We start from the raw sequence: 20,600 nt of genomic DNA, 5'->3' as shown, positions 1-20,600 counted from the left end.
GTATATATTAAGGTACCAATGATCATAATATTTGTACTTACACCCTCAATACGTTCTACACAAGGGATATACAAGGGTAAACTTGAGAGCAATATTATAGGAAGAGAAGAGGAAGCACGTGAAGGTGTGATGGGAGATAAGATACTATGATAAGAATATGACTGCGCATTGATGGACCTAAGCCGAAATAAGTCGCGTGGCATACATTACATTCCACTAGAATTATTGTGATCTATGTGAGAGCCAGAAAAATCTACTCCACCTCTTATATAAGATACGCTATGTGATCAAAAGAATCCAGACACCTTGAAAGGGTCCTGTAGCCACCTTTCATTAGTCCGGTAGCCCATTTTCATTACCATTTCTCTTTCTTTTCCTTGTTCCTCTATTCTCTTTACTCTCATAGTGGTGTGATTGAATGAATGTGGTTGTGTGTCACGTTGCTAGACGGTGGCGTAGTCTGCTGCAGAAAGTCTGCGATAGTCGTACAGATTCAGCAGCAGTTGCACAGAATAGCCAACTCTCGTAGTGGTCAAGTCGGCAAAGAGGTTTCCGCTACTTGTGAGAAATCCACCTGCGTTAGGTTGGTGGCGGAAATGGCATCTTGGGGTTTTCCGGTCCACGCGGAGCGTGGAAGAGGCTGGAGAAGTGGGAGGCAGTCTGCCGCCGGTACGGGATGCGTCCACTGCTGTGCTCCAGTCGAAGAAGGGTGAGTTAGACTGACCGCGTGGCGCGTTGTTACTTGGCGAGGGGAGAGCTGTTAGCTTTTGGTCTCGCTTTTCAACTCTGAAAGATTGCTTTGCCTTGTCGCAGCAAGGAATGCAAAACTTTGGCAGGTGCTTCACTTAGTAAATTTCTATAGCAGACTTGGATCCGCCGGAAGAGCGCCACACAAAGGTGTCGATAAGAAGTGAGCACTCGCTTCTGTATGAATGTCTGTTTGCCTTCAGCTTTCATCTTTCTAAATATTTAGAGCCTTGCCTTCTGGTAAATTTTCCTTACTTTCCGTGTCTTTCGTCCGTGGGGAGCCAACCACGTGGTAGAACATTATAGTTGTTGGGCTACCGGCATCACTAACTGTCCGATCGCATGTTTGTTTTAGAAAATGTTAACATGATTGTATGATGTGATATTGTTGGAATTTGGCACTATACCTAGAAATTGTGCCTCCACAAACCACGTGTTATCAGGAATCGTGTACATGCCTCACATCCTTAGTTTAGGAATAAATGATTTTATCTACAATTTTCTCTTGTGTTCCGAGATTACGTTTTTGCGCCTAAGCCACTCACCTCGTAGCTTTCCCATTAGCACATCCAATGCGTTTCCTTATGCACAGGTCCAGTGATTAGTCTCCTCTTGTATTTTATAACAAACGCTTTAGATTAAGTCATATTTTCAGGTGTGTTGCTGGGAGCTGATCTTATGCAGTGTTCATGCATTTCCTATTTTATTTTAAATGTTTGATTTTCGTGAACAGCGCACGGGCAATACTAATAATTACATCGTATCCGCTGTGAGCGACCTCACAACGTATGCATTTTTTGTGAGTTTTTGGTCTGTGATCAAATTAATTTATTTTCCGACTCGACCAAATCTTTGATTAGTTGTGTGATTTGAGTCGGTGGCGACCCTATTCTTCTCACGTTGATTTCATAAGCAATAAGTATTTCCATTCCCAATAATAAGGAATAACCCGTAGTAACGTGGTTAGTTACACATGGCTTACCCTGCTCACGGATTTCGGTAAACCAGAGATCTTCTGATGCGCAGTGAGGATTAGTTATTTTCAGTTGGATGTGCTAATTGGTATATTGTTTTTCTGTAATACAGAATTTATGTGAATTTATGATATAGGCGTGCATTTTCTTACATGTTTTATTTTGTATATGTATTACTGTATAGACATTGTGATTTAGTATTCAATTGTGTTACAAGTTTGGGTTGATTCTTGTCCTGTGGCGTGTACCGGTGTCATATAGTAAATCTTGGGTGCTTTGTGGGGACTGTGAGTCCATTAGGAGACTTTGGCATTATTCTTGTTGTATTTTGGAGCACGGAGTAACTATCCTTATGATGGAGACGCGTAGCTGTTCAGGGAGCCGCGATCGGAAAAACCTGCCAGACAATAACCCTGAACAAGGACGAGGTCAAAACGTCGAGTCCGACCAGGAACGAAACGCGGAAAACGCAAGTACAAGTGTTGTCCATCCTGAGCCCACTGTAGTGATTTCGAATCATTTGATAGATTCAAATTCATTACAGGCTATGCTACGACAATTACTAGACAGTAATAGGAGACCTATCGAGGAAGTGAATAAAAAACAAGCAGAAGAAAATAGGAGGCATATCGAGGAAGCGAATAAAAGATTGACTAGTGAAATAGTACAGGGTGTTGGGGAGAAACTGGCGATCATTGACCAACGCATCTCCGCCTTAGAAGAGGGGCAGCAAGTCATTAGCAAGCAGGTGATGGAGCAAGAAGAAAGGTTCGCTAGGAATATACGCATACTAGCAGAACAATGCCAGAGTGAACAAGCGGCTCTTGAGTCCCGAGTAGGACAAAATTCCGCCAGGGATCTCCGCACGTTAGCAGAACAATGCCAGAGTGACCACGCGGCTCTTGTGTCCCGAATAGAGGACACTGCGGCTAAGTGCCCGGTCCACCTTAGCGCGCAGGTAGAAACCCTCAGCCAGGCGATAATAGCTCTCGAGCGAGAGCAAGGGCTTACGCAAACAAAACAAGACACGGCCCACCGAGAGATGCGAGAAGAAATAGCCAGGATCTCAGACGCAGTGGCGCGTAAATCTGACAATAATAGGGAAACGATTACCTCGTCATCAGCGGATGCAGACGAAATACGGTCGATAACGAAATGTCTGCGCGGACAGTGTGAAATAAAAATACAACAAAGAGGGGTTACCGAGGCAATATGTGAGCGCATTGCCCGTTTAGAACTTCACCTAAAAGGGTTAAAGGCCCATGAAGTTGAAAGAAATGAACGAAAGGGCCATTATTCCGACGATGATACCGGGAACGAAGGCGAATTTGATCATCGTTATGATCACGGATCTCGTACCAGGTGGGAACGGCGCGGATCCCCTCAGGAACGTTCGCCAAGGGAAACTCACGAATTTGACTTTAAACATTTTCTGACGGTGAGGAAGTTTGAAGTCTTCCGTAAATCGGCTACGGGGATTCACCCGCGGGCCTGGTTACAGCAGTTCGAGTTCTCCCTTCCTCCTACGTGGCCCAGTGCGCACAAGATGGAGTATATGTGCGGCTACCTCGAAGGTGAGTCAGCGGCGCGGATGAGGTCAATTGCACGCAATTGCTACACTGTTGGGGAGTTTCGACAACACTTCCTGTCGATCTATTGGTCAGTGGCAGCGCAAAGTCGTGTAGCCACCTTTCATTAGTCCGGTAGCCCATTTTCATTACCATTTCTCTTTCTTTTCCTTGTTTCTCTATTCTCTTTACTCTCATAGTAGTGTGATTGAATGAATGTGGTTGTGTGTCACGTTGCTAGACGGTGGTGTAGTCTGCTGCAGAAAGTCTGCGATAGTCGTACAGATTCAGCAGCAGTTGCACAGAATAGCCAACTCTCGTAGTGGTCAAGTCGGCAATGAGGTTTCCGCTACTTGTGAGAAATCCACCTGCGTTAGGTTGGTGGCGGAAATGGCATCTTGGGGTTTTCCGGTCCACGCGGAGCGTGGAAGAGGCTGGAGAAGAAGCAGGAGGCAATCTGTCGCCGGTACGGAAAGCGTCCACAGCTGTGCTCCAGTCGAAGAAGGGTGAGTTAGACTGACCGCGTGGCGCGTTGTTACTTGGCGAGGGGAGAGCTGTTAGCTTTTGGTCTCGCTTTTCAACTCTGAAAGATTGCTTTGCCTTGTCGCAGCAAGGAATGCAAAACTTTGGCAGATGCTTCACTTAGTAAATTTCTATAGCAGACTTGGATCCACCGGAAGAGCGCCACACAAAGGTGTCGATAAGAAGTGAGCACTCGCTTCTGTATGAATGTCTGTTTGCCTTCAGCTTTCATCTTTCTAAATATTTAGAGCCTTGCCTTCTGGTAAATTTTCCTTACTTTCCGTGTCTTTCGTCCGTGGGGAGCCAACCACGTGGTAGAACATTATAGTTGTTGGGCTACCGGCATCACTAACTGTCCGATCGCATGTTTGTTTTAGAAAATGTTAACATGATTGTATGATGTGATATTGTTGGAATTTGGCACTATACCTAGAAATTGTGCCTCCACAAACCACGTGTTATCAGGAATCGTGTACATGCCTCACATCCTTAGTTTAGGAATAAATGATTTTATCTACAATTTTCTCTTGTGTTCCGAGATTACGTTTTTGCGCCTAAGCCACTCACCTCGTAGCTTTCCCATTAGCACATCCAATGCGTTTCCTTATGCACAGGTCCAGTGATTAGTCTCCTCTTGTATTTTATAACAAACGCTTTAGATTAAGTCATATTTTCAGGTGTGTTGCTGGGAGCTGATCTTATGCAGTGTTCATGCATTTCCTATTTTATTTTAAATGTTTGATTTTCGTGAACAGCGCACGGGCAATACTAATAATTACATCGTATCCGCTGTGAGCGACCTCACAACGTATGCATTTTTTGTGAGTTTTTGGTCTGTGATCAAATTAATTTATTTTCCGACTCGACCAAATCTTTGATTAGTTGTATGGTTTGAGTCGGTGGCGACCCTATTCTTCTCATGTTGATTTCATAAGCAATAAGTATTTCCATTCCCAATAATAAGGAATAACCCGTAGTAACGTGGTTAGTTACAACCTGGCTCAAAATGACTTACAAGTTCGTGGTGCCCTCCATCGGTAATGCTGTAATTCAATGTGGTGTTGGCCCGCACTTAGCCCTGATGGCAGCTTCCGCTCTCGCAGGTCAACCAGGTTCTGGAAGGTTTCTTGGGGAATGGCTGCCCATCCTTCACGGAGTGTGCACTGAGGAAGGTATCGCTGTCCATCAGAGAGGTCTGGCATGAACTCGGCGTTCCAAAACATCCCAAAGGTGTTCTGTAGGATTCAGGATTCTGTGTAGGCCAGTCCATTACAGGAATGTTATTTCGTGTAACCACTCCGCCACAAGCCGTGCATTATGAACAGCGTTGAAAGATGCAATGGTGATCCCCGAATTGCTCTTCAACAGAGGGAAGCAAGAACGTGCTCAAAACATCAGTGTAGGCCTGTGCTGTGATAGTGCCACGCAAAACAACAAGAGGTGCAAGCCCCCTCCACGAAAAACATGACCAGACCATAACGACACCGCCTCTGGATTTTACTATTGGCAGTACACACGCTAACAGATGATGTTAACCGGGCATTCGCCATACCCACACGCTGCCATCCCATCGCCACATTCTATACCGTGATTCGTCACTCCACACAACGTTTTTCCACTATTCAATGTTTAAGCTCCTTATATCAAGCGAGGCGTCGTTTGGCATTTATCGGCGTGATGTGTGGCTTATGAGCAGCCGCTCGAACATGAAATCCAAGTTTTCTCACCTCCCGCCTAACTGTGATAGTATTTGCAGTGGATCCTGACGCAGTTTAGAATTCCGGTGTGATGGTCTGGATAGATGTCTGTCTATTACACATTATGACCCTCTTCAAGTGTCGGCGGTCTCTGTCAGTCAACAGACCAGGTCGGCCTGTACTCTTTTGTGCTGTACGTGTCCCTTTACGTTTTCACTTCACTATCACATCAGAAACAGTGGACCTAGGGATGTTAAGGAATGTTGAAACCTCGCGTACAGACGTATGACACAAGTGACACCAAATCACCTGACCACGTTCGAAGTCCGTGAGTTCTGCGGAGAGCCCCATTCTTTTCTCTCACGATGTCTAATGACTACTGAGGTCGCTGATATGGAGTGCCTAGCAGTAGGTGGCAGCTCAATGCACCTAATATGAAAAACGTATGTTTTGTGGGGTGTACGGATACTTTTGATCACATAGTGTATATGAGACAGGAAAGATACTCTAAGAACTCAGGAAGAATGTGATAATACCAATTTCAAAGGAGCCAGATGCTCACATGTGTGAACACTGCCAAACCACCAGTTAAATAAATTATAGTTGCTAAATACTGCCACGAATTTTTTTACTAAAGAATGAAAAAACTGATAGAAGCCAACCTCGGGGAAGGTCATTTTGTGTTTTACAGATATTTAGGAACCCATGAGGCAATACTGAAGAAACGACTTGTCCTGTAAGATAGGTTGAAGTGAGGCAGACCTATGTTTATAACAATTCTAGATTAGCAGAAAGTTTTTCACAATGATGACTGGACTACACTCTTTGAAATTCTAAAGGTAGCGGAGTTAAAATACAGGGAGAGAAGGGTTATTTACAAGTTGTACAGAAACCATACTACTGTTGTAAGAGACGAAGGATATGAAAGGTAGGGCATAGTTGGGAAGGGAAAAATACAGAGTTGTAGCCTATCCCAGTGTTATTAACATGCATTTTGAGCAGGAAATGAAGGAAACGAAGGATACATTGTGAAAGGGAGGCAAAATACGACAATGAAATAAAAATTGTGAGGTCTGTCAGTGTCAACGTAATTCTGTCAGAGGCAACAAAGGACTTGGAAGAGCAGGTAAATGAAATGGATAATGGCTTGAAAAGAGGTCGCAAGACTAACATCAACAGAAGTAAAACAAGGGCAAGAGAATGTAACTGAATCACATCAGGTAGAGTGACTAGGGCCTCCCGTCGGGCAGACCGTTCGCCGGGTGCAAGTCTTTCGATTTGACGCCACTTCGGCGACTTGCGCGTCGATGGGGATGAAATGATGATGATTAGGACAACACAACACCCAGTGCCTGAGCGGAGAAAATCTCCGACCCAACTGGGAATCAAACCCGGGCCCTTAAGATTGACATTTTGTCGCGCTGACCACTCAGCTACCGCGGGCGGACATTACATCAGGTGATGCTGAGAGATTAGGGAATGAGAAACTAAAAGAAACAGATGTGTTTTGTCACTCGGGCAGCAGAATAACTGACAACGAGGGAAGCAGAGAGGATATAAAACAAAGACTGACAACGGCACAAAAAACATTTCTCAAAAAGAGGAGTTTATTAAAATCTAATATGAATGTGTTAGGAAATCTTTTATGAAGGTTTTCATCTGCCGTGAAGCCTTGTATGTCAGAGAGACGTGACGATAAGGAGAGGGAACAAGGATAGAATAGTAGCTTTTGAAATGTGATGCTATGGGTTGGATGCGTACACCGAAAAACAGATTATGAGGTGCTGAATCGAATTGGAGAAAAAGAAATTTATAGTACAATTTGACCAAAAGAAGGGATCGTTAGATTGGACACATTTGAGGCATTAGCAATCGTCAATTTAGTATTGGAGGCAAGTGTGGGTGGTAAGAATTGTAGCAGAAGATCAAGACTTGAACATAATAAGCAGATTCAAATGGGTTATGTTGTAGCTAAGCAGAGATGAAGCGGCTTGCATAGTCGGCATAGCCTAGTGTGGAGAGCTGCATCAAGCCAGGCTACAGAGTAAACACCACAGCAACAGAATAAATAACATATTTTATGTTCTCGTCGTAAAGTACGAGGGCAGTTCAATAAGTAATGCAACACATTTTTTTTCTCGGTCAATTTTGGTTGAAAAAACCGGAAATTTCATGTGGAATATTTTCAAACATTCCCGCTTCGTCTCGTATAGTTTCATTGACTTCCGACAGGTGGCAGCGCTGTACGGAGCTGTTAAAATGGCGTCTGTAACGGATGTGCGTTGCAAACAACGGGCAGTGATCGAGTTTCTTTTGGCGGAAAACCAGGGCATCTCAGATATTCATAGGCGCTTGCAGAATGTCTACGGTGATCTGGCAGTGGACAAAAGCACGGTGAGTCGTTGGGCAAAGCGTGTGTCATCATCGCCGCAAGGTCAAGCAAGACTGTCTGATCTCCCGCGTGCGGGCCGGCCGTGCACAGCTGTGACTCCTGCAATGGCGGAGCGTGCGAACACACTCGTTCGAGATGATCGACGGATCACCATCAAACAACTCAGTGCTCAACTTGACATCTCTGTTGGTAGTGCTGTCACAATTGTTCACCAGTTGGCATATTCAAAGGTTTGTTCCCGCTGGGTCCCTCGTTGTCTAACCGAACACCATAAAGAGCAAAGGAGAACCATCTGTGCGGAATTGCTTGCTCGTCATGTGGCTGAGGGTGACAATTTCTTGTCAAAGATTGTTACAGGCGATGAAACATGGGTTCATCACTTCGAACCTGAAACAAAACGGCAATCAATGAAGTGGCGCCCTACCAAGAAAAAGTTTAAAGCCATACCCTCAGCCGGTAAAGTCATGGTTACAGTCTTCTGGGACGCTGAAGGGGTTATTCTGTTCGATGTCCTTCCCCATGGTCAAACGATCAACTCTGAAGTGTATTGTGCTACTCTTCAGAAATTGAAGAAACGACTTCAGCGTGTTCGTAGGCACAAAAATCTGAACGAACTTCTCCTTCTTCATGACAACGCAAGACCTCACACAAGTCTTCGCACCCGAGAGGAGCTCACAAAACTTCAGTGGACTGTTCTTCCTCATGCACCCTACAGCCCCGATCTCGCACCGTCGGATTTCCATATGTTTGGCCCAATGAAGGACGCAATCCGTGGGAGGCACTACGCGGATGATGAAGAAGTTATTGATGCAGTGCGACGTTGGCTCCGACATCGACCAGTGGAATGGTACCGTGCAGGCATACAGGCCCTCATTTCTAGGTGGCGTAAGGCTGTAGCATTGAATGGAGATTACGTTGAAAAATAGTGTTGTGTAGCTAAAAGATTGGGGAATAACCTGGTGTATTTCAATGCTGAATAAAACAACCCCTGTTTCAGAAAAAAATGTGTTGCATTACTTATTGAACTGCTCTCGTATTAATGATATGTAAGTTATAAATTACAAATGAAAGAAAATTTACTAGAGTATATCCACTTCCATGAAATGTGTTTTACTATCATTTTATTATTCATTCCCTTGAGGTGAGGATAAGATATGCTGATTATGTTATTAAAGTAAAGTTCAGCAGTTGTGTCGCATTCTATGGGCAAAATAAGGTCACCGGCCAAAAGTTACTCACCCTTAGAGAAATCATCACAAGCATCATTTAGTACCGTGGAATTCCGCCCCTCGAGCTGATAACCGCCGCGCTTCGGCTACGAAGTGAGTCGGCAATGTTGTGTCGGTGCGGCGGATCCAAGTAAAGCCCCGCGCAGAGGATTTGACCGCTCGGTTCCACCAAATTGCGGGGATGCTGATGTCAGACTTTTACTCCGTTCCAACATGATCGACAAGCTTTTATGGGTTCAAGTCAAGTGATTTTGCAGGCCAGTTGATATGTAATAGGGTGGGGTAATGTTCAGAAAACAAGTCACATATTCTTCCGGCCCTATTGACCCTGCTGTTGTCGTCTTTGTGCGGCTGTGTAAGCAATGGCGTCTTGCGAGGTCACTAACTCCAACTGTTCATTGCATGCACTTCCTGCCGCAATATTCTGTCGCTAAGGTAGGTATTACGCTATCACATTTCTTTAACAAAGAAATATGATCAAATTTCTTTGACGAACATCTTTGACATGGCGCTAAAAAGCAGTATTACACTGTCATCACATTTTTCGTCAACGCTGAAGATGGCGGACAATAACAACTTGCTATTAAGCACTGTAGTTGCTTGTATCACAATTACATTGTGTGTGCATTTGGAAGAGAAACGTCGGAAAAAAAGGAAGCGTACTTGGTTGAAACCATGGATTTTCGTCGAGATAATGAAAGCACTCAGCGAAAATTATCACATTTGCAGTGGGGCCGTCAAATCTTAAATAAATTACTTACACTATGTAAGTAATCAAAAGTATCCGGCACCCACAAAAACAAACGTTTTTCATATTAGGTGCATTGTGCGGCCACCTACTACCATGGAACTCCATATTAGCGAACTCAGTAGTCATTAGACATCGTCAGAGAGCAGAATGAGGCACTCCGCGGAACTCACTAACTTCGAACGTGGTCAGGTGATTGGGTGTCACTTGCGTCATACATCTGTACGCAAGATTTCCACACTCCTAAACATCCCTAGGTCCACTGTTTCGGATGTGATAGAGGTGGTGGTGTTCTGGTGTGGTCGTGTTTTTCACGGAGGCGGCTTGCACTCCTTGTTGTTTAGCGTGACACTGTCACAGCTCAGGCCTACATTGATGTTTTAAGCACCTTCTTGCTTTCCACTATTGAAGAGCAATTCGGGGATGTCCATTGCATCTTTCAACACTATCGAGCAACAGTCCACAATGCACGGCCTGTGGCGGAATGGTTACACGACAATAACATCGCCTATGGACTGGCCTACACAGAGTCCTGATCTGAAACCTATACAACACCTTTGGGATGTTTTGGAACGCCGACTTCGTGCCAGGCCTCACCGACCAACATCGATACCTTTCCTCAGTACAGCACTCCGTGAAGAATGGGCCACTATTCCCCAAGAAACATTCAAGCACTTGACTGAGCGTATGCCTACGATAGTGAAAGCTGTCATCTAGGATAAGGGTGGGCCAACACCATATTGAATTGCAGCATTCCCGATAGAGGGCGCCGCGAACTTGTAAATCGTTTTCAGTTAGGTGTCCGGATACTTTAGTCACATAGTATATGAATAGAAGAGAGCGTATTACAACATTTGCTCAGTAAATTGACTGCTCATATTACAAAGCAGAATAGTCCCTTGAGAAATGCTATATGTGTAGAAGGCAGGCTCACCGTAACACTGCGATTTCTTGCTACAGGAGAGAGCTACTCTAACCTATAATACGGCACTCGAAATACCACAGTGCACATTAACCAAAACAATTCCAAATGTGTGTGAAGCGATTTGTATAGCACTGAAGGATAAATATCTGGAGATAAAAAATGATTAGTACGCTCTCTGGGCATAGAAAACTATTTTTATTTTTGAGTAATTTAATTAATAGAATTATTCTCCTAACAACTACAAAATTAATAAAAAGTACGAACCAGATAAAGCACTTTTTAACTTGTGGCTTCCAGAGTTCAAAAATAGACAAATTATAATGGAGAGCTATGAATTTTTTTATTTTGCAGTGTCTCGTCCTCCGTTGCGGCTTGCTGGAAATCTGTTTGAATATTTACCTGGTACAGAGGTGGATGGCTGTAGCTGTGATTGTGGACATGAAGTCGCCTACAGCATAATCCACCTTCCCATCAGCACACAACTAATAGCATGTACTGTGCCCCTTGCTCCCTCCCCCCTACCCCTTCTCTCACCCCCGTAGAAGCAAGATTGTTATAAAGAGTCGAAGGAATATGTCAACTAAACTTTGCAGTCATGTTTACAAACACACTACAAACGTCAAACAGCTGTAGCGATGCCAGCAGTCTAGGCTGTTACATTTCACACTGCAGTGAACGGAAGACAAACGACTTTTACGATCAAATCTACGACGAGGCCCTAGATTTGATCATATTTCTTTGATGAAAGGCAAGGTTTGATAAAATTCCCTGTTGTTGTTGTTGTTGTTGTGGTCTTCAGTCCTGAGACTGGTTTGATGCAGCTCTCAATGCTACTCTATCCTGTGGTAGCTGCTTCATCTACAAGTAAACTACTGCAACCTACATCCTTCTGAATCTGCTTAGTGTATTCATCTTTTCGTCTCTACGATTTTTACCCTCCATGCTTCCCTTACACACTAATTGGTGATCCCTTGATGCGTCAGAACGTGTCCTACCAACCAGTCCCTCCCCACAAATTCGTTTTCTCCCCCATTCTATCAAATACTTCCTCATTAGTTACATGATCTACCCACCCAATCTTCAGCGTTCTTCTGTAGCACCACATTTCGAAAACGTCTGTTCTCTTCTTGTCTAAACTATTTATCGTCCATGTTTCACTTCCATACATGGCTACACTCCATACAAATACTTTCAGAAAAGGCTTCCTGACACTTAAATCTGTACTCGATGTTAACAAATTTCTCTCCTTCAGAAACGCTTTCCTTGCCATTGCCATTTTACATTTTATATCCTCCCTACTTAGACCAATATCAGTTATTTTGCTCACCAAATTGCAAAACTCATTTACTACTTTAACAGTCTCATTTCCTTATCTAATTACCTCAGAATCACCTGATTTAACTCGACTACATTCCATTATCCTCATTTTGCTTTTGCTGATGTTCATCTCTCCTTTCAAGACACTGTCCATTTCGTTCAACTGCTCTTGCAGCTCCTTTGCTATCTCTAACAGAGTAACAATGTCATCGGAAAATCTCAAAGTTTTTATTTCTTCTCCATGGATTTTAATTCCTAGTCCAAATTTTTCTTTTGTTTCCTTTACTGCTTGCGTAATATACAGATTGAATAACATTGAGGATAGGCTACAACCCTGTCTCACTCCCTTCCCAACGACTACTTCCCTTTCATACCCCTCGACTCTTATAACTGCCATCTGCTTTCTGTACAAATTGTAAATAGCCTTTCGCTCCCTGCATTTGACCCCTGACACCTTCAGAATTTGAAAGAGAGTATTCCAGTTAACATTGTCAAAAGCTTTCCCTAAGTCTACAAATGCTAGAACCGTAAGTTTGCCTTCCCTTAACCCATCTTCTAAGGTAAGTCGTAGGGTCAGTATTGCCTCACGTGTTCCAACATGTCTACGGAATTAGAACTAATCTTCCCCAAGGTCGGCCACTACCAGTTTTTCCATTCGACTATAAAGAATTCGTGTAAGTATTTTGCATCCGTGACTTATTAAGTTAATAGTCCTGTAATTTTCACACTTGTCAACACCTGCTCTCTTCGGGATTGGAATTAATATTCTTCTTGAAGTCTGAGGGTATTTCGCTTGTCTGATACATCTTGCTCACCAGATGGTAGAGTTTTGTTAGGCCTGGCTCTCCCAAGGCTGTCAGTAGTTCTAATGGAATGTTGTCTACTCCGGGGGCCTCGTTTCGACTCAGGTCTTTCAGTGCTCTGTCAAACTCTTCACGCAGTATCATATCTCCCATTTCATCTTCATCTACATCCTCTTCCATTTCCATAATATTGTCCTCAAGTACATCGCCCTTGTATAAACCCTCTATATACTCCTTCCACCTTTCTGCTTTCCCTTCTTTGCTTAGAACTGGGTTTCCATCTGAGCTCTTGATATTCATACAAGTGGCTCTCTTTTCTCCAAAGGTCCTGTAGCCAGTATCTATCTTACCCCTTGTGAGATAAGCCTCTACATGCTTACATTTGTCCTCTAGCCATCCCTGCTTAGCCATTTTGCACTTCCTGTCGATCTCATTTTTGAGACGTTTGTGTTCCTTTTTGCCTGCTTCATTTACTGCATTTTTATATTTTCTCCTTTCATCAATTAAATTCAGTATCTCTTCTGTTCCCCAAAGGTTTCTACTAGCCCTCGTCTTTTTACCTACTTGATCCTCTGTTGCCTTCACTATTTCATCCCTCAAAGCTACCCATTCTTCTTCTACTGTATTTCTTTCCCCCATTCTAGTCAATTGTTCCCTAATGCTCTCCCTGAAACTCTCTATAAGCTGTGGTTCTGTCAGTTTATCCAGGTCCCATCTCCTTAAATTCCCACCTTTTTGTAGTTTCTTCAGTTTTAATCTACAGTTCATAACCAATAGATTGTGGTCAGAGTCCACATCTACCTTTGGAAATGTCTTACAATTTAAAACCTGGTTCCTAAATCTCTGTCTTACCGTTATATAATCTATCTGAAACCTTCCAGAATCTCCAGACTTCTTCCATGTATACAACCTTCTTTCATGATTCTTGGAACAAGTGTTAGTTATGATGAAGTTATGCTCTGTGGAAAATCCTTCTTGAAGTCTGAGTTCCCTATTACACTATAAAATATCTTTGATACAAACATCTGACATACCGACTTCGACAAAGAAATATTATAGTGTAACACCGGACTAACAGTTGTGGATGGACCTTCATCCACTGCCTATAGCAGTTCCTGTCGGGTTTGGTAGCTGTTTCGATTCAAAACCTTTGAAACGCGTCTTCGATCCGTCTCAGATAGAACCTTTTTCCGACCACTGTTCGAATCGTGGACATGCATGTTACGCCACTGCTCGGAGCCACGTTGAACAGTCGCCCGCGAAACATCAACAAATGCAGCAGCTTCACACACTGTATGGCTACTGTCACGGCCAGACACGATCGCCCGTTTTTGCAACTCTGTTAAGCCCTTACATTTACGCATTGTTCGGTACAATATCCACTTGAAGCTCAAATGTCCCATTCGTCGCTACTCTCTTATGCTCACCTACAGGCAGAGCGTGTGCGGTTCAGACGTGACTGGAACGTTATGCTTTATGTAAAGGTTTAACGATTCATCTAGGCGTGTGCGCCTGGGTGACTAATGTTTTTTTCCGGCTAGCTTAGCTAAATTTGACTGTCTGCTTTTAACCATGCTCAGACTTAAATTACGATGGCATGCTGAAAAATAAATCTTTTGAATTTTTTATTCCGTTCTTAATTTCGCTTGAGATATTACATGTCATGCATACCTGTCGACTTTCCCGCTTCACTGGCAGAAGTTGCAATCCCATTCAACTAGACATCTCAGAATTATAGTGTGTAATATGGCTGTGTAACGTAAGTACAGGGCTATTACAAATGATTGAAGCGATTTCATAAATTCACTGTAGCTCCATTCATTGACATACGACACACTACAGATACGTAGAAAAACTCATAAAGTTTTGTTCGGCTGAAGCCGCACTTCAGGTTTCTGCCGCCAGAGCGCTCGAGAACGCAGTGAGACAAAATGGCGACAGGAGCCGAGAAAGCGTATGACGTGCACGAAATGCACTCACATCAGTCAGTCAGAACAGTGCAACGACACTTCAGGACCAAGTTCAACAAAGATCCACCAACTGCTAACTCCATTCGGCGATGGCATGCGCAGTTTAAAGCTTCTGGATGCCTCTGTAAGGGGAAATCAACGGGTCGGCGTGCAGTGAGCGAAGAAACGTTTGAACGCGTGCGGGCAAGTTTCACGCGTAGCTGTGGAAGTCGACGAATAAAGCAAGCAGGGAGCTAAACGTACCACAGCCAACGGTTTGGAAAATCTTACGAAAAAGGCTAAAGCAGAAGCATTTCTTAAACAGGAGATTGGAAAACCGATGGATCGGTCGTGGTGGAGATCATGATCAACAATTCATGTCATGGCCTCCACGCTCTCCCGACTTAACCCCATGTGATTTCTTTCTGTGGGGTTATGTGAAAGATTTAGTGTTTAAACCTGCTCTACCAAGAAACGTGCCAGAACTGCGAGCTCGCATCAACGATGCTTTCGAACTCATTGATGGGGACATGCTGCGCCGAGTGTGGGAGGAACTTGATTATCGGCTTGATGTCTGCCGAATCACTAAAGGGGCACATATCGAACATTTGTGAACGCCTAAAAAATTTTTTTTGAGTTTTTGTATGTGTGTGCAAAGCATTGTGAAAATATCTCAGATAATAAAGTTATTGTAGAGCTGTGAAATCGCTTCAATCATTTGTATACCGGAGCGTGAGAAACAGCATGGTTTAATCGAGTTTCGAATTCGGAGTGTTGGTCCACACGTGGAACATCGTCTCCTCCAGCACGGCAATGCCAGACCCCTCGAGCTCTGCGACATCTGCAGCTGTCCGACGCCTTGGGTTCACTGTCATCGATCACCTCCCATTCGGTTCAGACCTAGTCCATCCGATTTTCGTCTGTTTACTAAACTTAAATAACGCCTCTTAGGACTGCAGTTTGATAGTGATGAAGCGGTGCAATCAGAGGTGAGGTTTTGACTCCGTCAACAAAGTCAGACATTGATAAACCGGTTTCTCGTCGGAAGAAACGTGATCGTCGTCAAGGTGAGAAATAAATATTTATACGTGAAGAATAAACGTGTAGAATGTGAAACGTCTCTGTGAAGTCGTTTCATAAGACGCTTGTCGAATTCGGTACAATTGATTCACTTTACTACCTGATTTTAGCTCAATTCATGAACTCTTCCAGAAAGACTGAGCACTCAAATAAGACCTATTGAATATTGTATGTGTGTTTTAATGTGGGGTTTCGGTTTTGTTTTGTGGGAAACGCTGAGTTGGTCATCGTCTGCTGGGAGCAGACGATGTTGCTTCTCGTTCGAAGGAGAGCACAGGATGACCAACTTAGGTTTCCAATACCTGAACAGATAGGTTTACCCATCTTAGTCGAAGGCTGTGTCGAAGGCTGTGTCGAAGGCTGGTAGCTTCCGCTGCACGGGGAGCTAGGTAATCTCGAAAGAGAAAGCGGCACTCTTCGGTGAACGCTTGGTGAGTACGGATCGTAGCTTTTAAGGTGATACGAAGCAGGTTGAGTTAGGACTTCGTTATGTTTAACTGTTGAAGTACTTAAGAACTTGAACTTAGCTGAAGCATGTGAAGCGAGTTATTTTTCCGAATGTGCCATAATTATATTTCTTTAAATAGGCGATTTTTGGGTGTTTGAGTTAAAAGTGTGGAATTTACTTTGTTCATTTTGAACAACGATGAAGTAGAACTTCAAATGGTAAATTTGATTAGGAAAAGCTGGTTAGGACCACTTCAACCGTACGTTAGTGTAATACTGTGTCGAAGCGAGTATGATTTTTAATGGCTCTGAGCACTATAGAACAGAACTACTTAAACCTAACTAACCCAAGGACATCACACACATCCATGCCCGAGGCAGGATTCGAACCTGCGACCGTAGCGGTCGCGCAATTCGAGACTGAAGCGCCTAGAAGCGCTCGGCCACACCGGCCGGCATTGATTTTTAATATTATATTTTGTGGGAGTAGCTTTTGTCTTTGTGTGTCGATTTTGTGCCACGTCTTTAGTAATCAGTGACCCTTCTGGTCCACCACGGCACCGCAATAGGCTTTATTTTAACAGTTTGCTTGTTTAATGAGCTGTAATTTCTGCAAGAATATCTGTGCTTTCGTGCGCTTTCTGCAAAGCAGCACAACAGTTTGATTCGGAATGCACCAAGTGCTACAGTTCGGCCGTTTGTAAGCAGCAGACGCACTTAGTACGTTCAATAATAATCACTCAACCTCGTGCATTGGTTAAACCTCTGTTCAGAATAGTGCGTGCGCACAATCGTAATGTGAATCCCACTGAGATATTTTTATGGTATGAATGCAAAGGCGATGATAGTTTTATTGTCTCCCACCCCCGTCTTTTGTGTTTCTTCTTGCTGTAGTTAAATTGTGCTCTGTTACATTCTCACGTAATTCTTACTTAAATATTTCTAGCCAGGTGTCAGTTATGTGCAGTTAGGATGTGCAACCAAATACTTAGATACAATAAATAATCTACGTGAAAGATAAATACTGTGGTGTTGATCTTACCCGCTTCTCCGATTTCCATCCTGAATTAATCAAGTTGCTTCATGCACGACATGGAGAGCTGTTTATCTGGCTACTTAAAGAAATTTGCATACTTATAATTAAATTATTATAGTAATTAAACTAATAATTTTCCAGCTCCGTTTATTTCTAAATGGTTAGGAAGGGCTTGGGCTGGTAGCGACCCTGAATTTCTAAATTTTTATCATTATTTGTGTGAGAGAAGCAGCGAGAAATGCGAGATAACGTATATGGCTCGATGAGAAACGTCGTAAAGACAATAATGTTAAGGAACTTAAAAACTTTAGCAGATTTCACATAAAAATTTCGGAGACGTTGCTTTTTAGCAAGCCCTCCTAGACTTTTTTTTATCAACTTCGTCGTACTACAACCGCATTCTCAAAATTTTGCAGCGATTGACGTTGTCATAGATACCCTCTAAGCTATTTCGATAAGCAGCTCTTAACCCACAGTTCGAAAAAAAACTTTGAAAATAGGAAAACGAGAAGTTCTGTCAGCGCTTTTCATTAACTCTTTCACCTTGAACTTGAAAGCAACTATTTCGTTATCTGACTCCACTGTGTCAACATTTGTGCTATATTTGGCATGAGAAGAAGCTGCGAAGATTTCAAGATAAGATACAAAGCTTTCATTTAAGGCAGTGTTCGTCAAACTTTTCTGCGTAAGAGGAAAGACTTAATATGACACCTCGTGCTGCATGGGAATGTTCGTGGACGGGGGTAGGAGGAAGAGTCTAAATTGGTCACTCAAAGAATAATTCAATTCTCATCAAAGCCTGGTTACTGACAGAAGCCACTTAAACATTTTGAAAGTTCATATTATAGCGTGTCACAGGAGAGATTTTCAAGTGAAAAGAAAAATAACATATTGGAACTATATGCACTTTTATGGAGGCTTACATAGTGGCCAATTTTCTGTACCTAAGCGGGTACTGTGGCAATTGCCATCACTACAGGATCCATGTTTCTTTTTCTTATTTCCGGGCACATTCACGGTATGTGAAAGCATGTCAATAGGCTGTAGGAGACTGTTCTCCATCGGAATTTCGTATTAGGCCATATACAGGGTGTCCCAGCTATCTTGTCCACCCAAAATATCTCTGGAACAATAACAGCTATTGGAAAACGACTTTCACCGGTATCAATGTAGGCCTGGGGCCCATGAATGTACATATTTGGAAACATTCCAAAACGAAAGCATATGTGTTTTTTAACACAAACTTATGTTTTTTTAAATGGACCTCTTATATTTTTTCTTCAGAAATCCATAGCATGACAAAGCACATACACAATGGCGTTGATTGCATCGCAATATTTCCATTATATCCCGAGATATTGAGACGCGAAGTTGACGCTTGAAACACCCGACATGCGCTGCTAGCGCACGTCCTGAGGCTCAGTCGTGAACCCCATGCTGCCCATAATCGCGATGTGATTGACATGTGTAATCACACCTCCATACTTATCAAGAGGTCCGAAACGAATAATACGGTCTGCTGACATCCTGCATTAACGTCGTACATTCCAGCAGGTATTTATCCCATAGGCTAGGGGTGATGCGGTTCTGTAACATATCTGTGTACCGCAACGATAGTCACAAAGTTAACTTCGCTTATCGTTAATCCTTTACTAAAAAGGTAATGCCGTTCAACGTTAAAACTTTACTTTACTGTAGATCTAGCGCAAGTGACAGTTAATCACTCACTCGTAATAGTAAAATTCATGTTGATGGTTTTAGTGAAACGAGTAAGTGGACTAAAAGTTTTACCGTTGTTTAGGTAAAAATGTTTTGATTTGGGAAATTCAGGTAGGACATAGAAGATGAATTTAAACATGTTTAACCAATTAGTTTTATTATCACATAATTATCACTGTTATGTTTATCTAATGCCTTAAATGACAAATTGTTGCAAACAAATGTTTCTTAACATCACTGGGTAAAATGGCCCTTTTTAGAAACTTCCACTGTGATACCAGCACTACATACTAAACATAGCGTTCACATCTCATGCTCAAAGTGATGCCCATTGGCTTGCATACATAGGGTCGCTCTGCAGATGAAGGATGCCCTACTTCGTGCTACTGTTTCCTCTTTGATGGCTGTACAAGCATCAATAATGCGTTGCTTCATGTCCTCTGGTGTTGTTGGTTCATGTTGGTAAACAGCATCCTTCACTGCTCCCCAAAGAAAATAATCCAGCGGTGTAAGGTCCGGAGATCGGGCAGGCCACCTAACTGGGCCACCTCGTCCAATCCACCTACCAGGGAACTTACGGTTCAGAAGCCGTCGTGCTCGTAAGGCGTTATGTGCAGGGCATCCGTCATGCTGATACCACATGACCATTCTCCGGTTCAGGGGTACGGTGTCCAAGAGAACAGGAAGATTGTGTCGTATAAATCTGGAGTATTGTCTGCCATTTTGGATGCCATTTATAATGAAAGGTCCGATAATGGTATCTCCAATAATCCCACACCAAACATTAACTTTCCACGGACGTTGATGCTCTACCTGACGGATCCATTTTGGATTGTCTGCGGACCAATAATGCATATTACTCATATTGACAATTCCTTTGTTGGAGAATGATGCCTCGTCGGTAAAGAGAACATCTGCAAAAAAATTTGGATTAGTCAGAAGTTTTTGCTGAGCCCACCGACAGAATGTTACCCTATTGCGGAAGTCATTTCCATGAAGATCCTGGTGTAAATAAACATGGTAGGGATGAAATTTATGACGTTTAAGAATACGCTGTGGACTTGATTTCGACACACCAACTTCACGTTCAATTTGAGGTGTGCTGGTTTGAGGATTCACAGCTATGGTAGCGAGCACAGGAACTTCAGCACGTTCATCTGTGCGTGTTCTAGGACGATGTCGAGGTCTTGGATTTAAGCTTCCCGTTTCACGTAGACGAGATGTGAGACGGCCAAACATCCGGCGCGAAGGCGATGGCTTGTCAGGGAATCGTCTTCTGTACAGTCGTTCTGCCTGAACAGCATTTCGTCCACCTGCAACAGGGTACAGTACAGGTATGTAGAGTAGGGTAGAAAACAGACATATTAACTTAATAATCATAATGTTCGCTAACAGTACTATCAACAAACAAGCAATCTCAACGTATTTCCCGTCAACGTACATTCTC

At 43.1% G+C, this 20,600-nt stretch overlaps 1 protein-coding gene across 1 annotated transcript in view; it reads right to left on the bottom strand.

Annotated features, from left to right (window-relative positions):
* The window catches only part of LOC124551328 (15-hydroxyprostaglandin dehydrogenase [NAD(+)]-like), a 76,180-nt gene that overhangs the window by 12,172 nt on the left and 43,408 nt on the right, over positions 1-20,600 (bottom strand). The gene's annotated exons all lie outside the window — the stretch shown is intronic.

The sequence above is a fragment of the Schistocerca americana genome, chromosome 9 (assembly GCF_021461395.2).
Source record: "Schistocerca americana isolate TAMUIC-IGC-003095 chromosome 9, iqSchAmer2.1, whole genome shotgun sequence".
NCBI classification, from domain to species: Eukaryota; Metazoa; Arthropoda; class Insecta; order Orthoptera; family Acrididae; genus Schistocerca; species Schistocerca americana.
Note: the sequence above shows the minus strand (reverse complement) of the source record. Positions and strands in the feature narration are given on the sequence as shown.